Source organism: Melopsittacus undulatus, chromosome 5, assembly GCF_012275295.1.
Source record: "Melopsittacus undulatus isolate bMelUnd1 chromosome 5, bMelUnd1.mat.Z, whole genome shotgun sequence".
NCBI classification, from domain to species: Eukaryota; Metazoa; Chordata; class Aves; order Psittaciformes; family Psittaculidae; genus Melopsittacus; species Melopsittacus undulatus.
Genome location: NC_047531.1, coordinates 75,302,704 through 75,326,199, shown reverse-complemented (window position 1 = coordinate 75,326,199; position 23,496 = coordinate 75,302,704). Strand labels below are relative to the sequence as shown.

General features: G+C 40.3%; 1 long non-coding RNA gene across 1 annotated transcript in view; it reads right to left on the bottom strand.

The window, feature by feature from the left end:
- Nucleotides 1-4,569: 4,569 nt before the first annotated feature.
- Nucleotides 4,570-23,496, bottom strand: part of LOC115946335 (uncharacterized) — a 28,857-nt gene continuing 9,930 nt past the window's right edge. The window contains exons 2-3 of the long non-coding RNA XR_004080429.2: nt 7,330-7,458; nt 4,570-4,940 (exon numbers count right to left, since the gene is read on the bottom strand). This is a non-coding gene — a long non-coding RNA (uncharacterized lncRNA). The remainder of the gene's footprint in view (nt 4,941-7,329; nt 7,459-23,496) is intronic.

The following is a 23,496-nucleotide window of genomic DNA, read 5'->3' as shown; positions in this document are numbered from 1 at the left end:
GCTGAGATCCTTTTAAAAGTTGTGCAAATCCAACTTGGTTTCAGGGGAGTGGGGGGAGAGAATAATTTAAAATCCCCAATCAAACTCCTTATGCTTCTTTCCCACCCCCAGTTTGTCTACACTCAATGAACAGGGATGACAGCAGCTCTGTCAAGAGCGCTGCATCGGTATTTTCCACCCGCATATGTTGTACCCAAGCAAAAATGCCTCAAGGCCTGCCCCAGCTGTACATCCCCCACAGTGCAGATAACGTGCTGAGAGGCACTGTTTTGCCCTAGTAATCTTGTTTACATATTTTCCTGCTGTGTTTCATTTTCTGCATGCCTGTGCTGTAATCTTATTTACCAGCTTTTCAGCCCCAAAGGTAAAAAATAAAAGGAGATAACCAAGAACAACAAAAGAAAACGCAGGATGCTCACAGAAATGCCCTTGTTCATCTCACGTAGACAGTAATACGCTCTTTCACTACTGCCCTTGCACCTCTGTATGGAGTGTTTCCCAACTTCTGCCTATTTTTCTGACTGGGCAGCACAAACTAAAGGGATTTGTGGAGTGACAGTTAATTCAGATAATTGTATTTTCCTGCTGCCTGTGTAATGGAAATGCCAGAGCTCCGGGGGCAGAGGATTCCATGTGTGCTTGCATGCCTTATGTAGTGCAGTGTATGCCTGCAGCTGCCCTTCCCTAGTCCCATCTGTTGGAGATTGATGTTGATTTTGCTCATCTTGCTTCCTAAAAACCCAGTAATAATAATGAATGAATTCAGTGTTCAGTAGAGTGTTGGTGACCGATTTAGCTGGGCTTATTGCAGGCACATACTCTGCAAGGTTTCTTTGCTACAAACACACAAGTCTATGGATCTGAATTCTATGATTAAACATCCTACCATAGCCAGGTCCTCGCACCACATTCACCTCTGGGGATTTCAGTCTATCACCTTTGTTATCAGTAAGAGACCTTTCTGTTGTGTTTCCTTACTACCTTGGACTTCTTTAATTTTAGGCACAAATCCCAAGCATAGGTTTAGTTGGTGGTTAGGGACAGAGTTAATTTCTAAGCAAAGTATCTTTTTTAGGCTGAATATATTTTTATACAAATTAAATTTTTACTGTAAATTAAAAGCTGATAAATAGAATCAAAGCTATTTGCTTATCCTGGTCTGAAATATAAGCTTTATAAACCATGCACATACTTGCCATTTTAGCTTTTCACCCCAGCCTAAAGTGGAAATTATCTTCAAAACCTCCTAATTCTCAAAGAATGAGTAAAAGCAATTCAGCTGCCTACATGCTTTGATCCAAGCAACATCATAGGCTTCCATGTCTATCATGAAAATAGTGATCCATCTAGATGTACAGAACTTACTTGAGCAGCCCATATAGCTAAGATTATGAATCTTCAAATGGTTACAATTTTGTGGTTATCTTTTCTTGAATCCCCTTACCAGTTTCTTCCTTGAACAGGAAATTCTGTACCAGAGCAAACCAAAATTTACTCATCCTATGGCAGATACTTAAGGAGGAATGCTAGAAACAGAACATATCCTCCTGGCTCCAGTCAGTGAGTCAATTTTAGGGGACTTCCCGAAATGAGGGCTGCAACCTATAACTGTTTCTTTTTCAGGATTTCTATCCAGGCTGTGCTCTGCTGGCTTTACCATAACAAGAAGTAGACACAAAGTCCTGGGTCTTTTTTACTGTGCATATATTGCAATTCCACACATTTGTCAGAATTATGCAAAATTTACAGTAATAACTACACTTCAAAGCCAGTGCTTCTCTTTAAACTATAAAGAGAAGCATTGTCTTTCTAGATGATCTTAAGGTGATTTCCAACTCTAATTATTCTATGATTCTATGATTGTGAGAACAGAGAACAATGGACACTGTAAGATATGACTGTCCTGGCAGCATTTATCAGAAAAATGGAGCAAGAAAAGTAATGAAGAGAATGACCATTTGCCATATCTAATAAAAGCAATTTGTGAGAGCAAACTTCCTCCAGGATATCAAACTCTTTTTCTATCCTCTAATAACGACAAGGAAAAGTTAGAAAAAAAAATAATGAGCATGCTTTTGGCAAAACAGTAGCAACAGTTCAATGAAATAAATAAATGAAAGAAGATGTCCTATAAAATGAGAGATGTCTTATAACTAGTAACCTGTATTAAAAGCCAGCTCCAGATGTTTGTTTACATTAATATATCTTGCTACTGATTGTCTAGATCATCTACTGAGATGTCTAGATTTGTATATTACATGTGCAAGATGTAACAGGAGTCAGAAGCTGTCATTTTTAGGTACAAGACAAAATATGACTGCAGTCAACAGTGCCATGAGAAAGGTATATCTTGGTGGAGGTAGGTACAGAGTCAGACTAGTCATCTGCCATCACGACCACTATCATATCTCACAGTCCTCAGACATCTCATTGCAGGTCCTATTGACCTTTCTCTGTGGCAAATACCCTTCAGAGTAGCAAACTGAATTGTTTCAGACTACATTGTTTAAATGGGACACTTTTCAATTTATATGATTAAAACTGCTAAACACAGGCTTGGCATACAGCATTAAATGGACAAGGATAAGAAATGTCTTTCCCTCTTTGTATGCTATGTAAGTAACTGTATGTGATGGAGTCTTGCTTGCAGCAAGGATACGTTCCCAAGACAAAACTGACAAGAAACTTTTCCATTGACTTCTCCAAACTTTGGAAACCCAAAGGAATGTCACAGGAGTAAAAACATACCATTGTACAATGGCCTCAAGTTTCTTCTGGCAGTATAACTCTTCTAACAAATATGCCAAAAGAAGCTGAATCTCCACAAAGCAGAAGAGACATTGAATGTTTTAATGTCCTTGCTCTGAGGGATTTTCATGTTTATGAATGCTCATTGCCCACAGAAGTTTGATAAGTTCACTCTAAGATCAAAGCCTATTTCCAAATGCTCCAAGATCTACTCATTAAAGCTTCAGCCCTCCATCCATTTGTGAATGTGTGCATCTTGTTCATGTCAACTAGGGCTACACTTAAGCACAGAACTGAGCATCTCACTAGATCTACCCACTACGAAAGAGAAGCCCAGAAAATCAAACGAGCTGTAAAGAACTTGAATATCCACATAAGACGGGTGAAGGTCCACCAGTTAAAGGCCTAAGGCTTGCATCAGTGAACAGATTCTCCAGGTGAAGTTATTCTTCTTACTAGAGGGGATAAAAAAATAAAATAATAAAAAGAAGCTTGTGCTTCATATAAAAAAGTTTCATTTAAATGTAGTTGAGCTCTAAGGTTTTCAGGGTGTATAAATCAGAAGAGCTCCACTAATGCTGAAGAAATTAAGCTAGCTCATGCCTACTGAGAATCTGCCTTAAAGGTTCTAAAAAGGCAGAGCCAGATCCATTCAGTTTAAAGGGTAGCACAGGAAAGTACTGTCCTCACACACAAAAGAGCTGTCTCTTTTGTGTTATCTTCAAATGGTAGAGCAAAACAACCTCTGCCTCTTGGATCTGCTGCTTTGCTTCTCACTAGGCTCATTTACTGAACAGCTATTCATCAGAAGGCATTGGTTTTGTCTGTTTTCTGCTTTAACGGGAGGGTCCATGAACAAGTGAGCAGGATGTGGACTCTCATAGAAATTTTAGATGCTGTACTCAAGCTAGTATTTATTAACTTCCAATGAACCATATGCATGGAACTCATTTAATATACCTGCTCAGAAAACTCATGCTAGGCCATTCAACATAACCAAACCTTTGCTGTTCCAGGCAGATCTCCTGGGCTGTAATCCTTCTTAATGACACAATGACAGCGAGATGTGAAAGGTTAAGCTAGCACTCCTTAGAAACTTGCAAATTCTGTGACAAAGTACATATTATAGGCAGTCATTTATCCCTGAGCTGTAGTGACATAAATGACATGTGCAGCCTGATAAAATGGGTTGCACTCCATTGACTCACCTGGTTAATACCAGTTCTAAACTTAGCCATAGTGAGAACTGAAATAAAGAACATACATCTTTAGAGAACAGGAAAATCTAGTTTTCACATCCAAATAGCCTTACAAAGAATTATTCCTGAGCTGAGCTTACTGCTCACTGGTAATTTTTTCACCATCTCAAATCCTGCATTGGAAGAATTTCAAACTGTGATACAGGTTAGACATGGATATAGACATACATGTATAGATATAGATTAACTCGTTTGCAATTATCACTCATTACTATTAAAAAACTGCTACAGAGTTAAGCACACATGATATGGTTTTGCATAATGGGGACAGAATTTTATTGAGTTACAGATGGATAAAAGGCATAAAGAATACAGGTAATGCACATTTTTGAAATAGCAATATAAACATAAACATGTTCAAGTCAAAGTCACATGAAAAATCAGACTAATCTTCAGATGCATTCTAGACTTGTATATACAACATCTTTATGCTAAAAGTAGAAATACAAACTCCAGAGATGCAACAGATCTCAAGAATACAAAATAAATAACAGAAATGAACACAAATAAAAGGAAAAGAACAAATTCTTGAATCTTCTTCCAGAATGATGACAAATTTTGATATGTAAGAACCATGGTAGATGATGCTCAATCTATGACAAGAACTCATGTATTTCCAAATAAAATCTCAAGCAGTAAAGTCTTCTTGTGCTTGTGAGTGAGTTCAAAGCATTCAAACTTTCAAGGGACCCCTGCACACTCCTTTTGTAGTGCTGAACAGTTCCTCTACAAAAGAAAACTCCAAGCAGAACAGATTTTCAACAATCTGAATGATGAAATCCAGCTCACTAAGACATATGCTTAATGGGGACTTCACAGTTAATTTTGCAGGAGAAAATTTTTCAGCAACTTCTAACCCAAGACGGCTTGAGAACAAAGAACAAATGGGTTCAGTTTCAGTCTCTGAGTCAGTTTCTTCCTGATGGTCAGGATCTGCAGGAAGGAAGCAGTGAAGGAAGCAGTCAGACTTCTGTTATGCAAAAAGCTTTAGTAAACATCAAGATAAAATTGTTAGGCTCCACACTGGATACAGAACGATGGCTTACAAACAGGTGAAAAATGTACCATTATTTCACTTTCATTTCAAGGGAGTTAATACTAACTGAGTGACACTAAGCACCATCCATGATTTTTCTTGCTGGAAATGTCTTCTTCATCAATTTGTTTGCATAACTAAATATCCTAGAGAAAACCAGTATTGTTTCCACTCTTACAGTTCTTACAAATTAGATCTTTATGGTAGTTTCTTTCTGTCCAGAAAAATAGGTCACTTCCCCTGCAGTAATATACACAATTTGAGGCTACGTTTCTGCTTGCAGTGAGCACACTGAGTGCAACTACCCCTTCAAACTGGGCATTTGCACATTCAACTGACTTCTTCAACAGGTCAAAACCCTATTTGTAATGGACAAATTTCCCCTAACTGCAGAGTTGAACCGAGGCCTAAATACTTAAGCCTTTTTTCTACTTCCAATCTCCCTCTCTGAAAATATGGACCATAAATATCCTCTCCCAGGAGATTAGCCCTGGAACTTTATTGGGCTTAAAGTTACGTTCAGACAATGTCCTAATGAAAACACTGGCTATTGAATAGTAAATAAAATGTGTTCCAAGGACATCAAATCACGATTACAATTACTTCCATTTTTTTATAACTTCAAAAATAAGTGTGTTTTTTCTTTACATATTGGAAAATAAAGACTTTATATACAAGAATAAGTTAAGGAGATGGAAATATAAATGTAAAAAATTACAGAAAATTGCTTAAGAACAATATTTAAAACCCCAAAAAAGATATTTCCAAGTAGTTTCTAGACAGCCTCCGTAAGACAAAAAAAATACGTTAAAAAAAAAGAAAGAAAAAAAAAGAAAAGAAAAAGAAAAGGGATTTTTCAAAGTAATTTTAATGTAGTGGGATCAAAGAAACTGGTTTCAACAGGATCTGAAAGGGAGCAATTAGCATTTTGACCTTAAGTGCATACATAAACCAAACTAATCTACATATTCGCCTGCCTTAAATCAAGTGATCTTAAACTGATTATGATTAAATGGTATTTTTTTTTTCAGCATTTGTGCAAATGCTTCACTTCATCAGGCAGCCCTGGAAGGGCAAAGAGAGACATCCCTACAAAGACTGCTCATTCACATTCTGAATGCTGCAGCACGGAGACCACACAGCCACCTCACTGCTTGTCAGAGAAGGTTGCCCTGTCATTTGTCTGTATATTCCCCAATTTTGGCAAAATTTTCCACAGTGCTGACAATGCCTGAAGGTGACTTACATGTTAAAAAAAAGCAAAGTGAAATCCATTTGAAAGACTTTGGACTGCATCTGTCTGAAATAAAATAAACATTTCTCCCCACTCCCAAATAATAAAGACAGTTTCTATCAAAAGAGCTGTCTATGTGTTAATCTGCTGTGAAGACTCAGTGCCAGAGCCATCACCCTTTGAAGTTAAAGGAAATCTGCTGTCTTTATGATGCCCAGATTCCTGAGTGAACTGAAAACTAACATGGTAATAGGCTTCCTAAGCTCCGAATAGCTCTCTGAAGATCACTGCCTTGCTCCAGTGATTATAAAGATGTCAAGGTGACTGTGTTAGATACTTTAAACTAGTTGAGCTGAAAACAACAGCTCCATAGAAGGGCTCCTGCTTTTGTTCTGAGTGATCTCAGAATGAAGCTCAGCCAGAACGTAATGGCAGATTTGAGTAGAAAACTACGGATTCACATTTCAACATAAAATACCTAGCTTTTCTTCTGATTTTACTGATTCTAATTTTTTTCCCCCAACTAATTCGCAATAGCTAGAATCAAAGATGAATTTTATGTCATTTTTATAGCATTTCCATACTTCTTTTCTTTTTTTTTCCTCCTCCTGAAGGGAGAAGACAAAAAAAAAAAGAAAGGTTGAAAAAAGAGAGGGGCTTTAAAAGAGATGTAACTTTAATTTTTGAATACATAAATTTGTTAAATTGAGGTTAAATAAACTGAACTTGATGTTTTCATATAAAATATAAAAAATATTACTGTTGCAGAAGTGGCATTTTAATACTCTTTGATGATATATTTCCTATTGCAGGAACTTCTTGATTGAGAATTTTCAGACAACTTAAAGGCATGAGTATTAGAAGTCCCTGCAATCTGGCATACTGAGCCATAATCTTACAAAGTAGCATAGAGATTTGTTTTGAGCAGTAGAGCATCTATGGCATAACATTGTTGTATATGTAATGCAAGCGAGGATAACACAGGGTAAGAGATTAATATTAGGCATCATACTGTGCTCTGTTATTTTTATCCTGCTGTTTCTTTCACTCACCATCTCATGACTCACACCCTCCCCACACTGGAATTTCTGTCTCAGTCTCGTGGCTCACTGGTGTTAAGGAAGACGATGCTGTGGAAAGCCATCTGGAGAACACCGTTACTGCACAAGCTCCAGGTCACTCTTGAAACCAAAGAGAGACAATATCACTGATTTGTCACACAATTGTTCTGTTGCAGCCTTTTTAGCAAATTGTCTTCACTGTTTGTGACGGTTGTAGTTCTGTTTTTATAGCCTTGGTGATGTGTCAGGATATAAGGTGGCAAAAGCGTTTCAAGTTACAGATAGTCAAACGGAAAGCCAACATTGCACAAGCTTTTAGAAAAATAACAGGGCTTGTTCTGTGAGGTAGTAAAGGGCTCTCGTAAGACAGCTTAATGAAATTCAACATCGGTAGAAGAGCTGCTCCTTACACTTTTCTTCATTAACTTTATCACTTCAGAGATATGGTCTTTAATACCACACTAGACTGACCATCAAGGATATATGATTCTTGAGGCCATACCGCAGTTACTTGATGTGGGATAGGAAGGCCAGGTCACAAGAGGAATTAGATGCTTAAATCCTTGCTAACTGCATGCATACCTACTGTGATCCAAAATGCTGAACATTAAAATCCTGTTCTGTCTGTTGCTGTATAATACTCCACTCAGAATTCTTAGTGGACTTAGTTTCTCAAGCACCTAGGCTCTAGCCTCTATTTAAATCTGGAGGTAATACAGTGTTCATTAGTTAGCATGTTAAGTCCTAAAACATCCCAGAAATTAGGATGTTCAGAGGAAGCATAGTTATTTTCTCTTACATCATAGAATCATAGAATAGTTAGGGTTGGAAAGGACCTTAAGATCATCTAGTTCCAACCCCCCTGCCATGGCCAGGGACACCTCACACTAAACCATATCACCCAAGGCTTCATCCAACCTGGTCTTGAACACTACCAGGGATGGAGCATTCACAACCTCGCAACCCATTCCAGTACCTCACCACCCTAACAGTAAAGAATTTCTTCCTTATATCCAATCTAAACCTCCGCTGTTTAAGTTTCAACCCATTAGCCCTTGTCCTATCACTACAGTCCCTAATGAATAGTCCCTCTCCAGCATCCCTGTAGGCCCCCTTCAGATACTGGAAGGCTGCTATGAGGTCTCCACGCAGCCTTCTCTTCTGCAGGCTGAACACCCCCAACTTTCTCAGCCTGTCTTCATATGGGAGGTGCTCCAGTCCCCTGATCATCCTCGTGGTCCTCCTCTGTACTTGTTCCAACAGTTCCATGTCCTTTTTATGTTGAGGGCACCAGAACTGCACACAATACTCCAAGTGAGGTCTCACGAAAGCAGAGTAGAGGAGCAGGATCACCTTCTTCGACCTGCTGGTCATGCTCTTTTTGATGCAGCCCAGGATACGGTTGCTTTCTGGGCTGCAAGCACACACTGAAGCTGTCTCATGGGCATTTTCTCATCGACGAACACCCCCAAGTCTGTCTCTGCAGGGCTGTTCTGAATCTCTTCTCTGCCCAACCTGTAGCTCTGCCTGGGATTGCTCTGACCCAGGTGTAGGACCTTGCACTTGGCATGGTTAAACATCCTAGGTGAGTATTAAGAGCCCTTGCTAAAGAAACCCAGCTGCCTTTATCTGAACTTTTCATCTTCTTGAGGGTACTTTCTAACCAGTTGAAGCCAAGATCCCAGAGGCTTCACTCTTTATATTAACAGCAAATGATCCTGAGGCTGGAAGGAATAACACCTGAATCAGCAACTGGACACTATAACATCCTTCAAAAAACATTCTTACCAGAAAGTTAACTAGCAAATCTCTGGCTAGAAGGTCATGTTTTCTCCTTTTTTGTCCTGTCATTTAAAAATATGAACTTCATTGGAAAAAGTCAAAGAAGCCTTGGCCACAGAATATGTATGTCTTGCCAAAAAAAGACATTTATGTGGTGAAAGGGGAATAAAATCCTAAATCAGGGATGAAAATCCACTCAGAAGCAAGATTACTCTCAGGTAGGTTCTAGATCAATGGCCAGACCAAGGGCTCTAAGGACTTTGGAATGTATCTAGCCAAAGTAATCTGCCATTTTGCTGAGATGGTAGGTAGGAGTCAATTTGGCTCTAGAGTAAGGTTAGCAGAAGGATCATTCATGTTACATTGTGTTATTCCAGTTCTCACAGAAAAATGTATCAAAGGATCTCAACGACCTTTCACCTCATGTTTTTAGATCCCCTGGCAGCCTGCTTTTCCACTCTTTCAAATCTGGTTATACAGGTAACACTGCAAAACATAAAGCATGTTTTATTTCGATGACTACTTTGTTCTCCAAATTCGTTTTGGGGCAAACTTTCTACCTTATCACCTCAAGTCCTTCATGTGGATTTCTGATGGTAACTTAGATAATAGTCAGCTAATCTTTTGTTAGTGAAGAAATATAATCCAGCAGAGACACTTCACTGCTCAGCATCCAAACAGCTCAAGTCACCCACCACATCCTCTGCTCTCTCTTCTTGTCGCCCATACCTCATGTAACTGACTGCCTGGAGGGCAGCAGATGTGCATGATGAGAAGGAAGACTAAAGGCTTGCACATCCATGTAACATTCAAATGTCAGGTCTTCCCTGAATCCAAAGGACAGAAGCTTCCCTCAGCCCATCCTCAATCTAGAAACGTGACCCCAACACACCAGTCATGTCATTTCTCTCAGATAATTCCTCCAGCTGGAGGACAATCAATGCAAGGGCCTGGGGAGAGCCTCAGGAGGATGTGATTAGTGACCTAAAATGAAGACTGTGCAAGCTGCGATAGCAGCTTCCACTAGAATCTCTTCCACTAGAGTCAGCACCTCCCAGCAACAAATGTGCTGCAGTTTGAAAGATGATTACCAAAAAAAAAAAACATAAAAGAGGCTGAAGGGAATTGGAGCAGCCAGAGAAAATCTTGTTAGAGCAGCAGTGTCCTGCTGTGAGCAGCTGTGAGCTTTCTGTTCCACAGATAGGCTCCTTGGTACTACTGACTTTTTCACTTGTCAAACTCACATCAGCAGTCTTTTAGAGTTACTTTTGCTCTGAGCTACAGCCACCTGTCCTGAACCTGTATTTGTCTGCAGCAGTTCTAAACTGACTGTACGCATTAAGTGGGCCTTTTACAATATCTTACTTTTCAGCTTCATTTTATCATCTCAGAGGCACAAAAAGACAGGAAAGCCATTGATCAGAACAGCCAGGGAACCACTTGTAAGGAGGAGCTCTCCATTCACATGAGATTGGGTTTGGGTCTTTGCATTTCCTCCCACTCGTCTCCTCCAACACAAGGAAAAACAGGCTCAGGGGCACAGTATTTTCTGCTCACTTGTGGTCAACTGGTATACTGGGTAGAGCAAAGCAGGGGACTCCCTCAGTGAACCATTTTCTTCAGAGGATGTTAGGTCCACAAAAGAGACATTTTTATGGACACAGACCTTTCAATTTTGGTGGCTAGTATTTATTCTGCTTCGATCGTCCCACTGTTTCTCCTAAATTTGAAACTGGTACCTGTTACTTCAGTAAAAGTATACTTTTTTCATAAGAAGTAATGGGGAAAATTGATTTCTGTTTGTTCCTCTCTTTAACCTCACTTGCAGGAGAACTGTAATGTAACGTGTTACAGTATTGATCCTGTCATTCACTGCTTTTAGTGTAAGGCTTCTTGAGAACTGTGCTCTTTTGGAAAGTTTTTCTCAGTCAGATGGGCTCTTTACCATCTCTAGGAGACAGTAACTTGCAATTCCTACAACATGAAGCAGGCTGGTATTTTAACGTCTCTTTGTGTTAGCTGTTTTTATGTGGCTAATGGGCCACAGGGCACTGTAGGCTGAAAGACCACATATCTTGGGTGGTAGCTGTGCAATTTCTTTTTCTGAATCAGCATTCTGGATCACTAAGCATGTTACTGACTAAAACAGTGCAAAGAATGGTCTCACTCAATGTGACTTCACAAGATAACAGTGAACACTATCAACTGCAGAGCAGAAGATTGCAAAAGAGAAATTAAAAGGGAGGATTTCTGTGTCTTGCCACATTCACAGATGAAGCAGTCAGGAGATTGAATGAAGCTTGGCCTATTCTATTCTTTGGTACATGTTAGGCACTGGATGGGATCGCCTGGGGGGAACAAAAAGAGAACAACAATACAATTCCAACCCTTTAGCAGATATCTACTTTGAATTTTTAAGGGCCAGATCAAACCGCAAGTTGGCAGCATTCTGATGAGGAGCTTGCACATGAATGTCTACTATGTATTCATGCTTATGAGGTGAACTATTCTTCTTTCATATTACATGAAAAATCATATGGTTGGAGTTTATGGAGAAAGGAAAACAGAAATTATTGGGTGGGGAATAGAGCATGCAGTGAACTCTAATGTGAGTTGTAAAGGACTTTGGTCGACTGGCTGTCAAATAGAGCAGCCCGCAATTTCTTCACACTTCTTCAAGGCTTCAGGAGGTTTCATTCATCTCTGATAGCCTAAGACATCAAGATCAACCTCTTTTTCCATCCTGAACTTTTAATGAGAAGGTCAGTGAAGCACTGATCCTATGACTGTTGGTGTGTGTGTCAATATAGCTTTTGAGTTTGGATATTTACATCCTCATCAGAAAAAAAAAAACACTTTTTGTCACCGGTAAGCAATAAAACCATGGATGTACTTTTCTCTTCTGAACTCGTTTTAATTCTAGGCTGGGAAGTTTAATCTTTACCTTTTAGTAGATTTCTCATGCTTATTTTAAAAAAGATGTTTAGTAGAAAACAAGCCCTAGTATGATTTTCTGTTAGTGATTCAGAAGGAGATAGGACCTAGAACGTAAACTCAATCCTAAAATATAGTTAATAATGATAATTTCTGTAGAATTGATCAAATTGCCTAACAGTTGTCCACTCCATCTCCTGTAATTGCATCTTAATGGCAAATGGAGGCCCACCATTGGATGTAAATGTTATTTGGTACTGAAAACAGTAACAAAGGATGACAGTTCATCACCGATAAGCACTTCAAGTTATCGATGCAAGATTAAATCCTTAAAGACAAAATGGAATCTTTAAAGTGCAAGAATTTTGCCTTGAACAATAAACGTAACCAGTTTCAGGACAAGTATAGTACTATATTTGGAGCAAGAATTAATAGGAAAAGAATCTGCAAAACCCAAACATCACAACTTACTATTTCAACACCAGAACTGCGTGAGATATTTCTCCATCTTACAAAGAGTTTCTAAGAGGAAAGTTTCATACTTTGTTTTTTTTCCAAGAAACTACAAGTAAGTTTTGGATTTACCAGTATTAACTGATTTATGCAACTTTTAAACTTATCCTGTCCATGAATTAATTAGTTGCCAATCTCACTGTATTTTAAGTGAGAACAGTATCAGATGGAGAGCAGATAGACTTGCTTATTAAAGAGTTTTACCAGATGAACAATTCAGCAAATATACCTCTGAAATCCACTATTGATACTGAAACAAACAAAACTTTCCTAAGAAATTATCTGAGGCTGTGGCTGGGTTCAGTTTTATTGACAGAGATCAGTATCCTTTCCTTGAACTGTGCTCTGTCTAAAATAGAACACTGAGCTCAGTTATGACCCCCATGAAGTCAGTAAGTGCCAAGAGTCTTCAACTGCCTCAGGACTCAGACTATTGTTTTTAAGGCAAACAGTGGCAATTACCTAATCTGCACACTTTGACTGCCATGGTAAGGGTTAGACTAGCTCTTTTATTTCCATGCATGCAGTTTAATTAGATTGGCTGGATACATTCAGCAATATGAAAGGAATCACACTGAGGCATCACTTTTCCTCTGTTCCTGCTTCTACACAGGCCCTGTGAGGGCAGACTGTTTCTCTGTGAAGGGGGAATGTAGATCAGGAGCACATTCTCATCAGAAAAACACAGGGTTTGCTGAAACAAATATAATATAACATAGTATTAGGTCAGGTTTCATGTCTTGCAGCTACCAGCTGCCTAGACAAAGGCAAATTCAGGCTGGCAAGGCACTGTTGAGTCTGACAGCATCTAACTTCAACAGGTGTTGCTGGAGCCTGTAGGAGGTGTTGTGTCCTCACAGAGGCTGTCAAAACTATCAGGACAGCTTGAGAAGGCAGTCTCGCTAAAGGCTTTGCTGGTTGTACAAAGAACCAGGCCATTCACAAATGCAAAAGACGAAAGCACATTGCAGGAGAGTTCCACACACCCACAGCCAAGACACACAGTTTTACGTTCACTACAACACTTGAGCATCTCGGAAATAAGATCATTGTGCTCAGAATGGCTAGTGGATACAGTCAGTGTCCAACAACATTCTCTGCTGTTCCTCTTACATTAAAGCACAACAGCCTAGTTTGGCCTCCTAAAATCTAGAGAAACAACTAGATCCCAGCAGGTCCTAACCTTCTAGTTTGTATTCAAAGGACAGTCAATACATGTTAATGCATTAGTCATTTGTACCTGTGAAGTCTGTACCTGTTATAATTGTGGGAGAAGACCAGGCAAAGATCCCAATGATCTGGGTATGTCTATACAAGCTGTTGAAAAGAAGCCAGCCCAAATTTAACATTTAAATTTGAATCAGCCTGACATTTGCCTCACTGACATTTGAAGAGACCTGACTTCCATCACTTCAGATCGGTGCTCTACTTCAGTTACTAAGACCACCAGTGTAGACAAGGCCTTCATTACTTGCAAAGTGAAGGCTTGTGATAACCTATGCAAGCTACAGGTAAAGCTACAAAGATGCTAAAGTGCATGTGGAAAAGAGACTGAAGCTGAAAATGTCATGTCATCTTTACCTTAATCAGTGTATCAGTCCCTTTTGGGATCCTGTGTGCAGCTTTAGACACTGGAGCTCAGAACAGATGAAAAGACTTACAAGAAACATACTAATGACCCAGGGCCTTAATAAACTGTCATATTGAAAGCTATTGGAAAGACTGGATTATTGCCTTATAAAGGATACAAATAAGAAGACTCTGGGCAAAATGTATTCTATATAGAACCTGCTAAATCAGATATACTGGGATTTTTTGTTCTCTGAAAAAAAAAAAGTATATCCAAGGATAGTGAATAATATATAAGGGAGGAAATTTAAAAATGGGAAAGGAATTCCTTTTTGCATAAATGTAATTAAGCTATAAAATTAGTGATGCATGCAGTCACACAGGCCAAAATCTTAACTGGATTCCAAAGGGACAGAATGCTTACAGAAATATCCAGATTATAAACTACAGACAGTAAAACCATGGATTGCTATTCCAACTATCTTTTCAAATACTTAGTATTAGCAAGACATGCTGTGATTCTACACAAGGCCTTTAAACATCAATTTATTACTCGCAGCCTTTCAGGTATGTTTTCTTAAGGAAAGTCCAAAAGTCTCACTTGCCTCAAATTTCTAAGTTTCTTCTACTTTCTGTAGCTCCATTTTTTTCCAGGTTAAGCATTATCTATTGACAGTGACACCCAGCCTTAGCTAAGGCCATGTGATGCCTTTCTAGAGAGCACAGAAACAGACTGAATCATCATTTAGGCTCAGAGGTGACAATGAATAATAATTATCTCATGCCTACCCTTTTTCAAAGTTCACGCTCTGTGATGGTTTTCTCTTATTCAGAACAAGGTTCAGACTGGCTGCTACTCTGTCCAACCAGCAGAGAGGAAGTTTACCAAAATCACAAGCAGTGCTATTCAAGTCTACATCTGCCAAAGCCAATTGCAAAACTCCAATTCTACAGAACAGGCCTTCAGAGACCAAATGCAATTTGAATGAAATAAGGGTGAAGCAGGCATCACTCTGGTCCAAGTTCCAGCCATCAGCACGTTTTGCTGCTAAGAATGGTAAAGCTTTTGCATACATTAGAGGATTAAGTTACTCTTCATTCCATACCCATGAAATTTGATAAGAGCTATGATTTATCTGCATATTGAGCAGCACAGGTCATTCTCAATGCCATGTGTACTTCATCATGGCTGAAAACAACTGCCTTCAACATCCACAGGTGACAAAAGGAATTTAGCATTTAAACCAAATATTGCTCAGCAATTTGTTGAATTCTGCTCCTAGTGTACAGCAAACTGTAGAGGTGGCATGTCTGTTTTCCAATCACTTTCAGTGAATTCCTGAATTCTCAAGAGACTTTTAAAAATTGTGTTTGTCTACCCTGGGAAAAGCCATGTTTGTTCTGGTTCGTCCCTGCACAGTCATTTTCTTTTAAAATAATAAAGACTGAACTTGTTTTAGTATTCTGAAGTGGACAAAGTTACACAAGTCAGGCCTACCTTTACTCCAGACAAACATGATTGTTCACAGAGGAGTATGCTCCATTTCAAGTCATCGTACCTCAGATCGAGGTATTTTTCTTTCAGATTATGCTTCCCAAGTGTTCCCATGCAGAAAAAGCCTTACAGCTTTAGAAAAACCCTATCTCCAATGCTTAGCCTTTCTCTACAGCAGGAAAATTGCTGTAAATTCCTGATAGCAAAGTCTGAAGAGCCGTAATAATGTCCCTGTTACATATACTGCAGTTTCCCAAACAAATGTAGCTGCACCAAAACAGGTCAAAATTCTGCAGTAGAAACTGCAAGATGATTCTCAGAACATGCATATGTGGTGGCAGCACGGCAGATACACTTCTATTCCCAGCCCTACCTTATGATTCATCACCTATGGGTATAACAAAATGTGAGGCTCAACTACATGGGGATTTGCCTTTTTTAATTGTTTTTCTGGAAAATATGCTTTTGTAAAATATTCCTTGCCGTTAGCCTGTGTGCTTACAGCATTATTTTGAAAAGCCACTAGGCAGATGGTCCCCAAGTGTGAGTTAATAACTTGTAGGTAGCTTTTGGGGAAGCTTTTTGAAATCCCTTCATGCAAAATGATTTTGCAAACTGCCTGCACACCAGTTTTTGACTGTTCTAGCAGACTATTTCAAAACGGTCAGGAGAAAATGGCAGATTATGTTCTATTTGTTTTGCAGCGGACTGTTTGTTACATTTATTTTGCAGTGGTAAAAGAATACAGAGGGAAAACAAATCACGCACAAGGCTTTTACTGACGATTTTTCAAAAAACTACAAGTCCCCACTGGCTACAAGGTCAGGATGTTTGGGCTTCTGCCGCTCTCCTGCAGCACATCTACAGCATTTCTTACCATTCAAAATAACAAAATAAGACTGCTTTTTGACAGAATAGGATAGGCTGAGTATTCAACAATCATGAGTCGGATTTCACAGCATCATAAGATTATAATTTAAAAATCATATTTCAAACGTAGGGCTTTTCCTGTTTACCTTTGGCTTGTTAGAGATACTGCATAATTTGCATGGTATAAAGTCAGTTATTGTTAGTGTCTCATCTAGTGAGCATCTCCCAGTGTTTTTGAACAGATTTTACAAGAAGTCCACAACTATATGATGACAAAATGCTGCAGTCTTTCTTAATAATATCAGCAGATCAAATGCCTTCTAATCCCTGCACAGATCTGTCTGCATGTAAACCAATCAAGTTTAACTGCCTGCCTCCAGGGTGATCCTTTAGTAAAGAGATTAGAAAAACAGAAAATAGAATATTTTCACTTGGAAAGGACCAACAATGATCACCTAGTCCAACTGCCTGACCACTTCAGGGCCAAACAAAAGTTAAAGGATATTATTAAGGGTATTGTCCATATGCCTCCTAAACACTGACAGGCTTGAAGCATCACTACCAGAGAGCATCAATACCAGGGAGAAGAGATCAGCACCTTTATCACTGCTTTCCCTCCTCAGAAAGCTGCAGAGCAATGAGGTTCTCCCTCAGTCTCCTTCAAACCAGAAAACCCAGAGTCCTTTGGCTGCTCCTTACAGGACATGCCTTCCAGCCCTTCCACCAGCTTTGTTGCTCTGGACACATTCAAAGACCTTCACATCCTTCTTAAACTGTGGGACACAGAATTACAGCCAGCATGAAAGGTGATGCCACACCAGTGCTCACTACAGCAGGATGATCACGTCTTTTGGCTGGCTGGTTGTGCTGTGCTTGATGTACCCCAGGACGTGGTTTGCCCTCTTGTCTGCCAGGGCACACTGCTGCTTCATACTGGGCCTGCTGTCAACCAGCACCCACATTCGCCTTTCTGCAGGCCTGGTCACCAGACACTCCTCTCCCAGTTTATACTTGTGCCCAGTATTACTACATCCCAGGTGCAGAACACAGCATTTTGACTTGCTAATTTTCATCTCATTAATCATAGCCCAGTGCTCCAACCTAGTTCTCTCTGCAAAGCCTCCAGTCTCCCAAGAGAGTCAACAGCACCTCCCAGTTTGGTATCATCAGCAAACTTACTAATGATGCATTCAACTCCTGCACACAGATCATTGATAAACACATTGAACAGAACTGGCCATAGAATTGTCTCCTGAGTAAACTGAACTTTGGCCTGAGGCATTGAAAAGAACAGCTAAGAGCTCCAAGTTGATAGTTACAGTGAGTGTGTTTCTTCAAGCACAGCAAAACCTCCGATGACAAGGGACTGGGAAAAAACACCTCCTTTGGGACAGGGCCAAAGTTAGGAGGATAAAGAACAAACTCCAAAATGTACTTTCTTCTCAGAAATCACATAATGTTAATGCACATATATCTATATTTTCCTTTTAAATACATAAGCTGCTTCACTGCTCACAGCTCTTATGAGGAAAGGGTGAGAGAACAAATGCACAAGGGATATTAACCTCTTATGGCATCACTGGAAGGGTCTCATCCACAGAACTGGTTATGAACACAGTATAAGAATCTAAATAAACACTGCATTGGCTAGACCAGAAAAGTTTAGTGATTAGAGCGACAAACATCTGCAGATAACACAGAAAAATGCACATAACAGCTACCCTACTAGAGAGCAGTCATTTTTGCTAGGTATACCTTACACTTTCATTTTAGTTTATGACTGTAAAACATATGGGCAAAAAGTGTGACCACAGGGTCTTTAAATTAAGGTATTAGCCTCCCCATCAGGAAGTGTACCTTCTCTTCTGCACCCCAGCACTGTGTAATCTTGGGAAAGCTGTGCAGAACTCAGTTATGCTTTTCAGATCCAGTCTTAAACACAGCATAGTAACATGTTTTGCTTTTCTTCCTGTCTACTCTTTAATTGGGCCACAAAATCCTATAGCATAATATATATGGATAGCTGGTTAGTAAGTAGGGAAGAATCAACTCTTTGCAGAGTTCCTTATGCTTAGAAAAGCAAGTAGGATGAGCTTGATCCCAGAAAGCAGAGGAGCTGCGGCTAGTACTGTCATTGTGCAGGGCTGCTAAGGGGCGTGCGAGCCAACCTACTTAAATCCAGTCTATTTAAAGTCCAATAGAAAAGATCCAGTCTTCTTGCAAACTCTTTTCTCCCTTCCTACTACCCCTCCACACTCACCACTGCTATGCAGCAGTTTTGTTTCATCAACCTGTAAAACACCAGGATGGCATAAGATGGATGACGATGAACCTGACCCCAAACGCACCAAAATCAAGAGGGCTCTCTCTCCCTGCGTCTCCCTCTTTTCCCTCCAAATAAAATAGACTTTAGAACAAGTTAGAAGCCTGAAAAATATTCTGGAAGTAATACTGGAAGGAAGGAACTCTGTCCCAGTACATAAGTCACTATTTGCCTTAATTCTAAGCACAGCCCTGCTTCTCACTGTTATTCTATAAATCCCATCTAAACAGTATTTGCTGCACTTCAAAGATGTCTGTGAACATGCTGTTAGTGTATTTCATTCACCATGTCTTTCCTGTTTTGATAGGACAACAACTTAAGAGCTCTAATGTTACAGCTTTTTCCTAAGAGAAGCAGCAGTAACTCAGGTCTTTCTTTCCCTATGCAGTCAGTTACCTTTACAAAAGCTGAAAAAAAAATCCGAAAAGTTTCTTCAAAGACGTTGTCTTTCTGCCAAATTTGATTGCAAATAGCCAAAAAGCTCAGAAGTTACTGCCAAATAAAAGAGTGACTAAAGAAACTTAGTTTCCCTTGGAAACCACCAAACCCTTCTCCAGAATGAATCAGAGTGAACACAGTTTAGTTCAACATACTGTTGTCTGTAAAGCTGATATAATCTATTTCTGTAGTGCTCCAAGCAGCAGATACAGAGCAATCCCACCAGCAAATGATGTGTGAAAATAGCTATATCTACACTTCCTGCTAAGGCGACCACTGAGCCACAGTGTCCCTGTGCAGGGAGCCATTCACAAGAAGAGCTAATCCAGGGAGCCCTGCCAGGGCCAGAGTATGGCATTCAATAGCACATGGGCTGGTGTATGCAGCACCAGGCACAACCACATCCATGCAGCCCTGTCAACATGTCAGAGAGATGATGAGGAGGAAGAGACTGCTAACTCTGAAAAAGAGAGAGAGCACTGGGAGCATGATAGCATGCAAAGACCATGCTGCAACCAAGCATCGTGTTGTGCATCAGGGAGAGCAGAGGGACGACTGCATATGTTATGTCCACCAAAGCACCAGGAGAACCATGGGGCAGCTCAGCAGATTTTGCTGCTCACAGAGGCAAGAGGCTGCCAGTCAGCAGACTGGGCTCAGTACTGAGCTCAGCTGGAGCTGCAGGGCCCTGCCACTCACTGAGCACTGTTTTGCCTCAGTGAAAAGCACCAGCTCCTGGCTCCAGGCTCCTACTGACATCCAAACTGAACAGAGCCAGCAGCTCAGCAGGAGCTGGCTGTAGCCCTGGATGTAGACATAGCCAATCTGTTCTCAGTGAGGACTGATGCTGCACCCTTAGAGCACGTCCTGCACTGGTTTGACCCCCGTGCAATCCCTTGTTCACTTGGGATGGTCCGCTTCTCTTCAAGGGCGAGCAGCACCTGACCTGCATTGTGTGAAAGCCTACTATCTGTTAACAAGACATTTGTTCTGATGAGGCAGTTAAAATGAGCACACTGCAAAGCCTATAAAAATTATTGACATTCATAGCACCATTAATCAGCTGCACTCATCCTTCAAATTCCATCACCTCACTGTGAAATGGAAAGCTGCAGGCTTGATTCACTGCACACCAGCTCAGCTCTACACCGTTTCGTCTCAGTCACGTCAGCACCAAACTGGAAGGAACAGCCACGGATCAGGGAGATTTGTCTGACCCACTTTGTTATCCTTGGAGTTAAAACTTGGAAAATCCATTTTTTGCCAGGAGCTTTTGCTGTACTTGTTCCCCCAAGTGGGAAAGATGCTAATTGGCTGTTTATCATCTGGTCAGAAAGGGGAATTGAGTATTGCTTGGATGAGTCACAGCCTGCTGGAATTCCCTCCTGCTCCTTCCTTAGGTGTGTATGCCACACACCTGAGTAGAGAAACACTTCATGAGTAAGGCTTCTTTTCAGTGAAGGTACCTGGCTCATGTTTCCTACTCAACAGAGACTCAAACTTTACAGGATCAGCCGCTGGCAGCACTCCCAGGATATTTTTCCATTCGCACATATTTCTAAAAATGTCAACGCCAGTCTAACCACTCTCATCTGGGAAGCCTGACATCAGATGTACATTAGCCCAGGAAAAAAAACATAATCCAAAATGCAAGCCCCTTCTAAAAAGGAAAACAAATTCAAAGTATGTTACATTGGGTCCTGCCTCTGTGCGCTATGAAAAAACAGCAGGAAAATTTAAAGTGGGATTTTACATCCGTGACAATTCAATTAGAGAATCAGACAAGGGAATAGCATGGGTTTCAGGGATGAGAAGTCATGGTATGTGAGATTCTTATTCAGGTCCAATTCCTGAATGTTTGGGTTTGTTACTCAATAGGTGACAAAAAAGATCCCAGGCAGAGCCTTAAGAGCCATTGCTTTCTTTGCAGTCCTGGGATTAAAACCAGGCAGCTAAACAGCACTACATTTGACTGTGGGAGAGCTTCCCCAGGGAGGAACCATTTTGGCTTGAGCATTTTGTTCCTGTCATACATCTCTGATATTTTCTCTTCCAAATCTGGACCTTTCACACACCTTCCCAGCAGCATCTGCTTCGCCTGAGAAACTAGTGTAGACGAACAAGACATGCTATGCTGCCATTTTGCAAGCTGAGTTCAGGAATAAGCAATATTGTTTCCACACTCTCTTTTTCCCACAGTACGTGCTGTCAGCATGCTATCACTGCAAGAGAGATCTCTATTTAATTCAGTCTGTCAAGGCTCAAAGAAAACAAAGGGTATGACTGCAGCCCTCAAGTCTATCTAAGTAGGATTCCCGAAATGGAACAGAAGTTGACTTCAGTAGGACTAAGACATAATTACAGAATGAACAGAGAGCAGGATGTGTTCCTCAAATACTTTAAATACATATTTCACTGTCCATGAATGATGCAATATGACTTTACAACTTCTCTCACTAAGGGAAATTAATAGAAAGGTTCCCTCCTCTTACTGGCTCCAATGATGATTTTGTTCACCTACCTCCAAGATGTGTTTGGTTCTTGAATTATGCTTTTGCTTTCTTGCAGATCTACATGGTTTTTTACATGTTGTTTTTAAGTATGCACCCTGTCTCTAAACTTAATAATACATAAATATTATGAACAGAGGTTTTATCTTTACTCATTGTTACAAACAACTTAAAGACTGATGCCCTGACATAAACAGTTTTATCAGACTTTCCAGGTGGTGGACCTCAGCATTCCAGACCCCAAGTTTTGGTGGTATTTGCTATAGTCACCTAAGAGATGACCCCCCATATTAAGCCATTGACCCACTCATCTGCTGCAGAAAACCACCCCTACAGCAGAAATTCCTCAGCCAGCAAGTTTCATTGTCTAGAACAGTTGCCTTCATTAAAGAGTCCTTCACAAGCTTTCTCCTAGCACTCCTACTCAAGGATGCCAACCTTTGTCAGAGAAGTGAGACAACGAAGAAAACTGAGTAATTAGGAGACGGACTATGATCAGTGGAAGATCGTATGGGATGCATGCTTGCCTATACAAAAACTAAAGATGAAAGCCCATTCATAGGTTCACCTGTCCTTAGTGGTCCCTTCAGAGGGATCTGCTTCTCACCCATTTGTTGAAGTGGGTGACAGCATTAACATCTTTAATTATTGCAGTTAGAGCTGTCAAGATCCAAGAATTACAATGTCAGAAAAGATTTCAAGTGGAAGTTTACTTCTAGATGTGCACTCTTACTTCTCAGCCTGACTGAACTTAACTAATGTTCCAGTCTCTAGGGGCCATAACAGAGCAACTTGCCAGCATATAGATTCAGCTTGAAGTTACAGTATTCCAGTGGTGTTCCACTTCCTGCCCATGTTGGGTGGTCCATAGTTTCTACAGCATTAGAAGCAGTAATACAGTTACACATGCTTGTAATAGTTTTGTTTCCAGTATTACATTCAAAAATCCCAGTGCTCTGTAAGGGAAGCTTGGTGATGTTTTCAGACCAGTCTTTAATTGCATACACATTTTTCTGAGGCTACCTCAATGGATTTAGAGAAGTCAAACCATCTGGAAGCTAACACTGCTCAGAAAGAATGTTTTTGTTTAGACCTATAGTTACTGTCCTTTCAGGTTGCTATTAGTTTAGGATCAAATTATCCTTTTTAGCATACATGCAAAGAGAAGTAAACTGTGTAAAACCCATGGACCAACACAGAAGGGCCTTGTCCATGTCAGGTATAGGCCAGGCAAACATCTGCAGAAGATCATTTAAGTAAGGCTGATGATTTCTTTGGGAAGGAGGCTGGCCTCAGTGAGATCTCTGCAGGTCTCAGCCTGACTGATTTCCTTACCTACGGGTAGAAGCATGTCCCTACCCCCTTTCTTGTTTATTTCTGCCTTATTTTTCCTTCCTAGTTATTGTCTAGTGCAGCCTGGCAGACGGCAAGAACAGGAGCTGCACTTGGCTACCAGGGCCTCAACGGTATCACAGTTCCTATGCAGAATACAAGATGCAGTGACTGAAACGTAAGTTACAGCCTACATCAGGGCTATGCAAACAGGAAAATCAGTCAGACAAAAAACAAAGCAACAGTATCTTCTCTCACTGTCAAATTCACTTCTGCTCCTCCATTTGCACTTAAAAAGTCAGGGGGACGGAGGGTGGTGTGGTGCCTTTTAGTATAGTTGCATATACATGAGCTCAGGTGGAAGCAGAATTAGATGAGAACAGATTGCTGCA